The following is a 13,157-nucleotide window of genomic DNA, read 5'->3' as shown; positions in this document are numbered from 1 at the left end:
GAAAGTTGTGTTGATGTAAGCCCTAGATGCCAATGCTTTTGGTACTTGTATCGAATTATTTATTAATAATAAAAGGTTTTTTCTTTATTATGTTTGTTTAATAAAGTCCCTAGAATAGCTAGTCCGTTTAATGTATCAAGTGTGACTTAATCATGAGATCCCATTAAACACAAGGACATTATTCTTAAAGTATCCGTAGTCGAGCTTTGTTGTGAAGTGGGATAACATTAAAGCATTAAGACTATTATGTATATAGACTGATGATCACATCTCATGGATCATGGATAAGGAGTTATCAAGTCTTAAAGATAAGTATGAATATTAAGAGTAATATTTATACTGGATTGACCCGCTATGAGAATACTATATAGAATGTAATGCTAAGTGTCATAAGTTATTCTCATGGTGATAATGGTGTATACCACCCTTTGACCTGAAACCACTATGTACCCTGATAACACTGAAATTTACGTATTTTCGACTCCGATTTCACATGCATTCTAGTTGTTTTATTGTCATTTTGTTGTGTTATTTCTATGTTTTCCTTTGTTTTCAGGTTTTTACTTTAGTCAGAGCCCCGATCGAGAAAAGGAGTGAAAAGGGGCTAAAAACCCTAAAATTCAGCATTTTGTTCTTGTGGTCTACCCCATGGCTGGCGCCATAGACCCTGCCATGACGTGTCAAACTCAACTTCCATCAACTCCCACGTTTTCCCACTGCTTCCACTAAGGCGCCCCATATTGTGCTTGTGGCGGGCGCCATGGCCTTGTGGCGGGCGCCACAAGAGGAAAAACGGTTCCCTCCTATTTTCAAGTTGAAGGGCATCCAAGTCATTTCCATCTATTTACTTGCTTATAAATAGAAACGCGAATTCACTTTTACAATCATCCAAACTTAGAACAGAGGCAAACTCAGAAGCAAATTTGTTTCACTTAGGCATATATTCAGTATTTTATAGTGGTAATCGCTTCGCATTGGAGTGTTACCACAATTGTGTAATCAAGTCTGTGATAGAGTCTGTAATCGAGTTTGGAGCACTTTGGAAGGAAGTTAATCCTGCCGCCATTTTCATTTCCGCATTGCAATTTACTCAGCCCTCCGATTGGAGCAGGTTTTTATTACTTGTCTTTACTTTATTTATTTCCCGCACTCGCTTTACTTTGTTTATTTCCCGCACTCGCTTTACTTTATTTATTTCTCGCACTCGCTTTAAATTATTTATTTCCTCGCACTCGCTTTAAATTATTTATTTCCTCGCACTCGCTTTAAATTATTTATTTCCTCGCACTCACACTACTTTTATTTACTTTCCGCACTCGCACTACTTTTATTTACTTTAATGCACTTTTACTTTACCATGTCTAACTAAATCCAAAAGGTTAGAATGTAAGGATCTTAATTGAACTGATAATTCGTACAATTGTTCGTAGAAACACTTAAGGGCTATTTTAACTTTCAACTTAAGTTTTCCCGCACTTCAATTCCGTTGGGTAAGATCGAAAGCCGTCCAACGTTTTTTTAAACTTAATTGTTTTTAACTATTTCAAAAACAGCGAAAGCGCTTTGTCTAGTTCATTAGGAGTTTTTAACATTAAGAAGAAAAGAGATTTTAAAACTATTTTCGGACGCGTTTATAAGTTTAGAGTCTGGTTCGTGAGAACCTCTTTTGGTTAAGAAATCCAGGTTATAATACTTTTCAACTTAGTCAAGATACTATATTTCTTAAAAATAGGTTTACTACTCTAACGCAATGCGCGCCTTTTTATAAGTGACAATAAGAGGGTTTGATTAGGGAGTACAACTCGGTTCTGAATACGCGAAAGCGACAGTTCCCGTTAAATTAGTTCTTTTCAAAGTAGGAAACATTGCCCATAAGTAGCTCTATTAGCAAGTACTTGGATTATCAATTAATTATGTGAATTACATTCGACCCTGTCTTTATTAATTAATCTTTATTCAACACTTTACTTTTCATTGCACACTCCAAAAACACTTATTTTGATTGCCTTTGATAAACACCATAACAACAGATAACGATAGATTGACACTTGGTCTCTGTGGATTCGATAATCTTTTATATTACTCTGACGCGTTCGTATACTTGCGAAAAGCACCACATCAAGTTTTTGGCGCCGTTGCCGGGGACCAATTTCGTCAAATTTCATTTTCCCGTTGTTATATCGTTTAGACTTAGGTTATTTCCCGCCGGTCAATGCGAAGAACTCGCAGCACCGGAAGTTTAAATTTAGTAAACCCTCTGGCGGAACCTGAACGTTACGCTCGCGCACGTTTATTATTTCATAGAATTAAGAGAGCTATGGCCGAAGATCAAAACCAAAGACCTCTTAAAGATTTCGCTCAATCATCTAATGAAGAACCTAGTTCTATTATAGTAAACCCAATAATTCCAGCAAATAATTTCGAACTTAAACCATCCCTGTTGCAACTAGTGCAACAGAGACAATTCGCGGGTCTCGCTACCGAGAACCCTAACCAACATTTAAAAATATTTCTTCAATTAGCAGATACGTTTAAAACCAATGGAGCTTCTCCTGAGGCAATACGTTTAAGATTATTTCCTTTTTCCCTCAGAGATAAAGCCCTATCGTGGTTAGATTCCCTTCCACCCAATTCCATTACGGCTTGGGATAACCTTAGAAGAGTATTTCTTGCTAGATATTTTCCCCCGAGTAAGACCTACGTTCTTCGAAACCATATAACTAGATTTACCCAAAACCAAGGAGAATCGTTGTTCGAAGCTTGGGAGAGATATAAAGAGTTGTTATGAGCATGCCCATATCATGGCTTAGAAAATTGGTTAATCATTCAAACCTTCTATAATGGACTTCACTATAACACAAAGATGACCATCGACGCTGCCGCAGGCGGTGCTCTGATGAACAAACCTTATCCTGAAGCTAGTGCCCTCATTGAAGATATGGCTCAAAACCATCAATCATGGGGAGTCGAACGAGCGACAGTTGAAAAGAAGGAAGCCCAAGGAGGAGTGCATGAACTAAGCTCTATAGACATGATGCAAGCTAAAATGGACGCATTAGCCCTCAAAGTTGAACATATGTACACAAACCCGAATACTGTAGTCGCAGTTTCGTCGAATTGTGAGATATGTGGAACCAAAAGACACCAATCTGTAGAATGCAGTCTATTAAACGAAACCCATTCTGAGCAAGTAAACTACACCCAAGGGAACCCATATTCGAATACCTATAACCCTGGATGGAGGAATCACCCGAACTTCTCCTATAAAAATAATAACCCTATTCAAAATAATACACCTCCGAGACCTAGTTATCAAGCCCCTAGATCAAATCAACCTATGTAACCTGTACCACCAAAGCCGAGCCTTGAGAAAATTATGGAAAATTTTATCACCGCTAAAACCCAACAAAATAAGGAGTTCATGAACCAAAACATTCATGTTAACGAATTGATTACTCAGTTAGGAACCAAGGTTGACCAAATAGTTACTCATACCAAGATGCTTGAAACCCAGATCTCTCAGGTAGCTTTAAACCAAGCCCCTCAGACTACACCTGGAGGACAATTCCCTGGACAACCCCAACAAAATCCGAGAGGACAAGCCAATGCCATTACCCTACGAAGTGGGAACAATTATGATGAGCCACCAAACCTAGATTGAGTGAACCCGAAACTTCAAAGGAATGTACCAAACCCACGGACGAAGTAAAGAAACCAGAGGAATCTGGAAACCAGGGAGGTCGAGAGAAAGGAGAAGAACCTAAAGATAAAACTTACGTACCACCCCCGCCATATAAACCACCTATACCATATCTGCAAAGACTCAAACAAACCCATATCAATAAACAGTATCAAAAATTTATTAAAGTTATAGAAAAACTACACGTAGAAATCCCTTTCATAGAAGCCATCACCCAAATACCTTCTTATGCAAAGTTTCTGAAAGACATCCTTACCAACAAACGTAGACTTGACGATCCGAAGCCTTTGGAATGTAATGCTATTTCCGAGGACAAATTAGCAAAGAAAGATAAAGATCCTGGAAATTTCTCCATTCCTTGTCTTCTGGGTAATCATATCATCGATAAAGCTTTTCTAGACTTAGGAGCTAGTGTGAGCTTAATGCCTTTAGCGGTTTATGAGAGGTTAAACTTAGGAGAATTACAACCCACTAAGATGTCACTTCAGTTAGCCGATAGATCTGTCAAGTATCCGATAGGCATTTTAGAAGATGTTCCTGTTAGGATAGGTCAGTTATTTATCCCTACTGATTTTGTTATCATGGACATCAAAGAGGACAATGATATACCAATCCTTCTAGGTAGACCATTCTTATCGACTGCAGGAGCCATAATAGATGTCAAGAAAGGAAAGTTGACATTTGAGGTAGGTGACGAGAAAATAGAATTTATACTTTCGAAATTTCTTATGGCACCTGTGATGGGAGACTCGTGTTATGCCTTAGATATCATTGATGAATGTGTTAGAGAATTAGAACAAAAAGAAATTATAAAAACAATTAAGTTACCATTAGCTCTCATAAGGGAAGATGATGACTTTAAGAAACCCTACATCGATGATAACCTTTACGAATGTTTATCCCTTACCCCAGATCCTTTGCCATGCCCTAAGAAACCAACCTTAGAACTTAAGGAACTGCCTAAGAGCCTGAGATATGAGTTCCTCGATGAAAAGATGAACCGTCCAGTTATAGTTAGTGCTACCTTGAGCCAAGAGGAAACGAACCAACTTTTAGACGTTTTACGAAGATATCCCTCATCCTTAGGATACAATATCTCAGACCTGAAAGGTATAAGCCCATCCGTATGCATGCATCGGATTTCGCTCGAAGAAGATTCAAAACCCTCAAGGGAGCATTAGAGAAGAATAAACCCTATAATGAGTGATGTTGTTAAGAAGGAAGTTCTTAAGTTACTTGAGGCAGGTATAATCTATCAGATCTCGGATAGTAAGTGGGTGAGCCCTGTGCATGTAGTACCTAAAAAGGGAGGCATCACAGTCGTGCAAAACGATAAAGGCGAACATGTAGCAAAACGTTTAGAAGGAGGATGGCGGATGTGTATAGATTATAGAAAATTAAATAAAGCAACTAGGAAGGATCATTTCCCTTTACCATTTATAGACCAGATGTTGGAGCGTCTAGCCAGACACTCTTACTTCTGTTATCTAGATGGATACTCTGGATTTTTCCAAATACCTATTCACCCCGAAGATCAAGAAAAAACTACCTTTACATGCCCTTATGGAACTTTTGCCTACAGACGAATGCCTTTCGGCCTCTGTAACGCCCCAGCCACTTTCCAACGCTGCATGATGTCAATCTTTGCAGATTACCTAGATGGTATCATGGAAGTGTTTATGGATGATTTCTCGGTTTGCGGATTCGATTTCCACAATTGTCTTGCTAACCTTGAGAAAATCCTGGAGAGATGCGTGGAGGTGAACCTCGTGCTAAATTGGGAAAAATGTCATTTCATGGTAACTGAAGGAATAGTTTTAGGACATACAGTTTCCGAAAAAGGTATAGAGGTAGATAAAGCCAAAATAGAAGTTATAGAAAACCTGAAACCCCCAAAAACCATCAGAGAAGTCCGAAGTTTTCTTGGACACGCTGGATTCTACTGGCGTTTCATTAAGGACTTCTCCAAAATAACCAAACCTTTAACTGGACTTTTAATGAAAGATGTTGAATTCATTTTTGATGAAAAATGTAATGACACATTTAATCTTTTAAAGCAAGCATTAATCTCAGCACCTATTATGAAACCGCCCGATTGGTCAGAACCTTTTGAGATAATGTGCGATGCTAGTGATTATGCAGTTGAATCCGTTCTAGGACAAAGGAAAGATAAAAAATTACATGCCATTTATTATGCCAGTAGAACCCTAGATGCTGCCCAACTTAATTATGCAACAACTGAAAAAGAATTACTCGCTGTAGTTTTCGCTATAGACAAATTTAGATCTTATCTAGTAGGAGCAAAAATTATTGTTTACACCGATCATGCTGTCATTCGTTACCTATTAAGTAAAAAAGATGCCAAGCCCAGGTTACTCCGATGGATTCTATTACTACAAGAGTTTGATTTAGATATAAGAGATAAAAAAGGAACTGAAAATGTAGTAGCCGATCACCTTTCTAGGCTAGAACATCTAAAACCTGAACTAGTACCCATAAACGATGATTTCGCCTATGATAGACTGATCGCCAGAGTAGAAACCATTGAAGATAATAACGTAGGTCCTCATTCCTTAGCAATAAGTAACGTACCCTGGTATGCAGATTTCGTTAATTACCTAGCTGCTGATATAGTACCCCCTGATCTTGACTACCACCGCAAGAAGAAATTCTTCCACGATGTGAGAAACTTCTATTGGGACAAACCACTCCTTTTCAAAAGGGGTAAAGATGGCATTTTTCGCCGTTGCGTTCCAGAAGAAGAGGTAAATAGTAGTATCGAGCATTGTCATTCTGCACCTTATGGTGGACATGCGAGCACCTCTAAGACATACGCCAAGATTCTTCAAGCTGGCCTATTCTGGCCTACCATGTGGCGTGATGTCTATGCTTACATTGTCAAGTGTGATAGATGTCAACGTACTGGAAACATTTCAAGACGTGATGAAATGCCTCTAAGAAACATTCAGGAAGTAGAACTCTTTGACGTATGGGGTATAGATTTCATGAGACCTTTTCCACCATCCTTAGGAAACAGGTATATCTTAGTAGCTGTAGACTATGTGTCTAAGTGGATTGAAGCTATAGTTGCACCCACAAACGACACTAGGGTAGTAATCAAACTATTTAAAAACTATATATTCCCTAGATTTGGAACACCACGTTTAGTCATAAGCGATGGAGGATCACACTTTATATCGAGAATATTTGACAAACTTTTAAGAAAATATGGAGTTAGGCATAGAGTAGCAACACCGTACCACCCACAAACTAGTGGCCAAGTAGAAGTATCTAATAGGGAGATAAAACAAATCCTAGAGAAAATTGTTTCTATTTCTAGGAGAGACTGGTCTCAGAAGCTTCAAGAAGCATTATGGGCCTATAGAACCGCTTTCAAAACCCCTATAGGAACTACTCCTTACCAACTAGTCTATGGAAAATCATGTCACTTACCTTTCGAATTAGAGCATAAGGCCTATTGGGCCATTAAAACTTTGAATTTAGACTACCTAGCCGCTGGAGAAAAGCGTACCCTAGACATTCATAAATTAGAAGAACTTAGGCAATCGGCCTACGAGAATGCAAAAATATATAAAGAGAGGACAAAAGCCTATCACGACAAAAGAATAGTACAGAAAAACTTCAATATAGGCGATTCTGTTCTCCTTTTCAACACTAGGTTGTGACTCTTCCCTGGAATGCTACGTTCAAGATGGACCGGTCCCTTCGAAGTATCCAAGATTCTGAGATCCGGAGCCGTAGAAATCAAGAACGATACCTGTAGCCCATTCATTGTAAATGGACAAAGACTGAAGCTCTACGAAGGAGGAGACATTCCAGCATACTACTCAAGCCACACCCTGATTGATCCACCAATCCCTACTACTACAAGTGTATAAATTCTAATCGTCAAGCTATTGACGTTAAACAAGCGCTGCGTGGGAGGCAACCCATGGTTTTTCTTTCATTTTACTTTTTCGCATTTATTTATTTTTATTTTTATTTTATTTTATCATATTTTGCATTGAGACTAAAATTTGAATGGTTTGTATTTTCAGAATCACTTTCTTAACTTTTACAAGATGCAGGATTTCGATGACATGCATGTGGCGTATAGAGATAATGCTCAGAGAGAGCGCTACATCGCTCTGTATCAGCGTCCTATGGCACCCACACGTTATCCCGATCAGCACTGTATGGAGGCACTGGGTATCGAGCTGAGTATCCGATTCCTTAGCCACCAGCTTCACTGGGACGAATTTGCCGATGACTTGAGTAACACATATAGGAACCTGACTTTGGAGTTCCTAAGTTCATTCGACTATGACCCATACTCTAGACAAGATGGGTATGCTGCTTTCAGACTTTTCGGAGTTGAGTACTCCTTCAGCCAGAAAGAGTTCGGCGACCTGTTGGGTTTCCAGACCACTCCTGATGCTATCCCGGAGACACCTATGGGATATTTTCTGGGTAAGGAGGTGGAGAAGTTTTGGAGTGATATATCAGGTGGTGGAAGCCAAGATCTATCTATGCAGCTATCTTATGTCATACATAACCCAGCCTTCAGATATTTTCAGATGATATTAGCACATTCCTTCCTGGGAAGACCGAATGCAGAGACACTACTGAGTGAAGAGGAGATCTTCCTATTATTTTGTGCATCCCAGTCTCGTCCAGTAGCATGTGGGAACTTTTTATTATACAGTCTCAGCGGTATCTCTAGATCCACCGAAGGAGTCATCCATGTGGGTGGAATCATCACACAGATTGTTGTCGCTTTAGGTCTATCTCGCAAGCTGTCACATCTTCGGATCTATTGTGGATACACTACCATGGACATCGATTTCTGTTTGACCAGAGGATTGATGAGGAGAGCCTCTTTCCACCCATGTCAGTTCCGATTGCTAGTCGACAGTGAGGCCATCCATTATTTCACACTGCCAGACCCTATGATAACCAGTGTGCATGATCCAGCGAATTGGAGTTATGCTATAGAGGGCCAGGGAGAGACCGTCGAGGCACCGAGATCACCACCCGCTGCTGAATACACGCCTACACCACCATCTCCTAGAATCACTGTTTTCTCTAATAATCATTCATTGCAGACACCCGACATACGCACCCAGATTGCTGAGTGCCGTAGAGAGATTGCAGAGCTTAGACAGGAAGTGGCGGACCTAACTTTACAGGAGTGTCTGATCTCACCCATGCTACTGAAGCCGATTGTCTATACCAGGAGATCGCAGAGCTCAGGCAAGAGATAACCATGCTCCGTGGATCCACTCAAGCAGACGACACCCCTACTACTTGATCTCACCATTTCATTTCATTTCATTTTATTTCTCTTTTATATATATATTTATTGTATTTGCATAATCTATTTTATATTATCACATTTAGAATATTATATAAACCACTACTATACATTAGTATTTCTATTTTTATCTATATATGTTTTATATTTATTTTATGTGCATTTTAATTTTTCAGTTATTTATTTATTTATATTTAATTTCTGTTTTTGTTTTTGTTTCAGTTTCACTTTTTATTTTCGTTTTTACTTTTATAAAATTATGCAAGTCAAAGAAACTAGGAGAATCACAAGACAAATGCTATCCAGACCCCTCAAAGCCAAAAGACAAGAGAAGCCCAAACCAAAGGACCAAAATCTGGCCCATCCAGATTTTGCCTTGTGGCGCCCGCCATAGGACCTGTGGCGCCCGCCACAGCGTCTGTAAATGGTCGGGGCAGACCCCTTTTCTTCACCATTTTTGCAACTTACAACCTCCCAAACCCATTGTTTTCACCTTGGAAAAAAGTCCTTGAACCCACAAAAAGCTCATACTTTCCTAACCACCATACCACACAAATCATTAATCCACTTTCCATTTTCGATTTCATCCGTCGGATTTTGTAAAAATCCAACCTTTTCACCAACCACTTCATCTTCTTCATTCACTTTTTAAGAGCATTCAAATGGAGTTCAACGGATTCATTCTTCGAGGAGGGAAACCGGGGGATAGACAAAGAAAAATTATTGAACGGTTGCAAAATCGGGAAATCCTCCCGACAAGGTATGTTGACGAAAACTGTCTCTACACTTTAGGTATCTATCATAGCATTTTCCATTTATTAGATAACTTAGGTTTGCATAATTTATTTACCATCAAAGAACCCACCTATGAGCGGTTGACAATTGAATTTCTGAGTTCCTTAATCTATATTGTCAACCCTAACACTGCTAGCACAGTTGGTACTGTCAAATTTAGAATGTTTGCTGTTGAATACGAGTTCAGTACCGACGAACTAGCCAGCTTGTTAGGGATCCCTCATGGGGAAGGTGCTATTTGTGAGGCCCCTTTGGATTCCGAATGGTCTGTTGAGGTATTTTCCTTCTGGGAGCGTTTATCAAACACTTCCATAAACTCTTTTGAAGGAGTTCTTGCCTCAACTATCCATAACCCGACCATCAGAGTTTTTAGATATCTATTGGCATGCACTATTTTTGGCCGGGAGAATCCAAATAAGGTTAACGCTAGAGAGCTTCTATATTTGCAAGGAAGCCTCACAAATAGGCGAATTAATTCGGTTTCGTTCATGCTTGCCCATATGATTTTAACTTTGAATAAAGCGGGACCGATTTCTTTTGGTGGATTGATTACGTCTATTGCTCGGGCACTTAACCTGAACAATGAGATGGCTACCCTAGACCCCTTACCTCCTCGCACAATTACCTTAAAATTTCTGCGAGACATGAAATTGTGTCGTTCAAGGAGAGAAGGAGGTTATACACTTATGATTCATGGTGTAGCCATCCCACCTGTTGTCCTCCCTTGCACTAGACGTACAGATATACGAGATGAGAGGAATTGGACCTACGATTTAGATGCTCCACCTGTTTTGGGTCCTCTTCCTCCTAACATTCCTGATGCGGCGGGACCAGACACTGATGATGAATATGATCGGAGAGAGAGATCTCCCGTACCCCATGTGTCCCCCCCATCATCCTTCACCACCACACACCGCACCATCTTCTTCTTCTGCAGGTACCACTCCTGGCTTCTATATTACAGAGGAGATGTGGCGAGACCACATGGCTAGAGAGCAAAGGTGAGATGACCTACTCTCTACCATCCAGCAACAAATGGCGGACAACATGAGCTTTATGCAAGAGTCGCAGCAGAGGACAGACATGTCCTACGACACTGTTCTACAGTCCCTGCAAGCGATAACCAATACACAAGCCCGTCAGCAACAATACAACCAGCGACACATGGCACTCATCGAAGCTACTCAAGGTTCCATTCTAGGTAACCTTCGAGAAGTGAGGACCGCTCAGGATGCCCTGCAGGCGAGGATGGATCAGAGAGACCGTCGTCGTACCCGATCCCGTCGTCCACCCCAGGATGGCGAGGGCACTAGTGGTCAGCAATAGGTTGCCAGGTAATTCTTCCCTTATCTTATTTCGAAACATTGGGGACAATGTTCGATTTAAGTGTGGGAGGAGCATTTATCGTTTTCCTTTTATTTCCAGTTTTATTTGCTATTTTTAGATAGTTTATTTCCTTTTCGTTGTTTATTTTGCTTCTTAGTATAATGCATGGGTCTGACGAGTCACCAAATACAGTAGATCTTTAGTACAATCCTACCTCCCCATACCTTTAGCCCCACCAAAAAAATTTTTGCAAAAGAAAATAGTGTTATTCCGAAAGTTTTCAGGTTTTAAAGACATGTTTTGAGTAAGGATGCGGTGACTTGGGAGAACTTTGCGAAACATCAGTATCTATTTTAGCACCATAAGCTTCGTAAATATAGGAATCATTCCCGAAACCCCATATACCATGGCCTTAATCATCATTTCCGTATAAGTCCTCAGTAGTTTATCCTAGCAGTCAGCTCCGGCCTACACATCCTCTACGTAGGGGACCGATGCAAATAAGTGAATGATCCAGAAAAACAAACAAAAAAAATAAAAGAAAGCAAAAAGGCAACTCCGGTATAGGTGACCCTCACAAAGTCATTTAAACCAAAGAATTGTAAAAATTGCTACAAAAAGAAAAAGAAAAAGAAAAAGAAAAACTTACCCATTGTTAGTTGGTTCAGAAGTATCTGGCATTGAACTCGGTAGGGCAGATTACGATCTGATCCCCCACAACTACAGTTGGGTCCAATAAAAGGGTTTACACATATCTATGCGCCAGAAAACACATGCTCAAATCATAATCACTAACAGGCCACTCTACTATGAAGCATGTACGGATAACAGGCTTAATGTGATTGCGCCTGAATGAAAAGGACACAAAAAGAGATGAAGAGGCAGGCCTAGGTATTGTGGGATAATATGGGTTGGTTAATATAGGAATGAAGTTTATGTCCGTATGTGCGGATTAGTGTCATCATGATACCCTTAGTTCACTCAGTTAGTACCTATCACTGCATCCCGACTTGAACTTGGAATTTTTACCTGAAGCACTCGTTTACACAAATTTTCTTTTATGAGCTTTTTAATGTTTTGCTTGAGGACAAGCAAAGGTTTAAGTGTGGAAGAGTTTGATAACACTGAAATTTACGTATTTTCGACTCCGATTTCACATGCATTCTAGTTGTTTTATTGTCATTTTGTTGTGTTATTTCTATGTTTTCCTTTGTTTTCAGGTTTTTACTTTAATCGGAGCCCCGATCGAGAAAAGGAGTGAAAAAGGGCTAAAAACCCTAAAATTCAGCATTTTGTTCTTGTGGCCTACCCCATGACTGGCGCCATAGACCCTGCCATGACGTGTCAAACTCAACTTCCATCAACTCCCACGTTTTCCCACTACTTCCACTAAGGCGCCCCATATTGTGCTTGTGGCGGGCGCCATGGCCTTGTGGCGGGCGCCACAAGAGGAAAAACGGTTCCCTCCTATTTTCAAGTTGAAGGGCATCCAAGTCATTTCCATAATTTTACTTGCTTATAAATAGAAACGCGAATTCACTTTTACAATCATCCAAACTTAGAACAGAGGCAAACTCAGAAGCAAATTTGTTTCACTTAGGCATATATTCAGTATTTTATAGTGGTAATCGCTTCGCATTGGAGTGTTACCACAATTGTGTAATCAAGTCTGTGATAGAGTCTGTAATCGAGTTTGGAGCACTTTGGAAGGAAGTTAATCCTGCCGCCATTTTCATTTCCGCATTGCAATTTACTCAGCCCTCCGATTGGAGCAGGTTTTTATTACTTGTCTTTACTTTATTTATTTCCCGCACTCGCTTTACTTTGTTTATTTCCCGCACTCGCTTTACTTTATTTATTTCCCGCACTCGCTTTAAATTATTTATTTCCTCGCACTCGCTTTAAATTATTTATTTCCTCGCACTCGCTTTAAATTATTTATTTCCTCGCACTCACACTACTCTTATTTACTTTCCGCACTCGCACTACTTTTATTTACTTTCCGCACTCGTTCTACTTTTA

The 13,157-nt window shown here is 39.9% G+C and overlaps 1 non-coding gene across 1 annotated transcript; it reads right to left on the bottom strand.

The window, feature by feature from the left end:
• Positions 1-2,701: 2,701 nt before the first annotated feature.
• LOC127089045 (small nucleolar RNA R71) lies at positions 2,702-2,808 on the bottom strand. Its single transcript, XR_007790824.1, has one exon. It is a non-coding gene; the product is annotated as a small nucleolar RNA R71 (small nucleolar RNA).
• Between the last annotated feature and the right edge of the window lie 10,349 nt (positions 2,809-13,157).

This window comes from Lathyrus oleraceus, chromosome 5, assembly GCF_024323335.1.
Source record: "Lathyrus oleraceus cultivar Zhongwan6 chromosome 5, CAAS_Psat_ZW6_1.0, whole genome shotgun sequence".
Taxonomy (NCBI): domain Eukaryota; kingdom Viridiplantae; phylum Streptophyta; class Magnoliopsida; order Fabales; family Fabaceae; genus Lathyrus; species Lathyrus oleraceus.
This window is presented reverse-complemented; position numbering and strand designations above follow the sequence as displayed.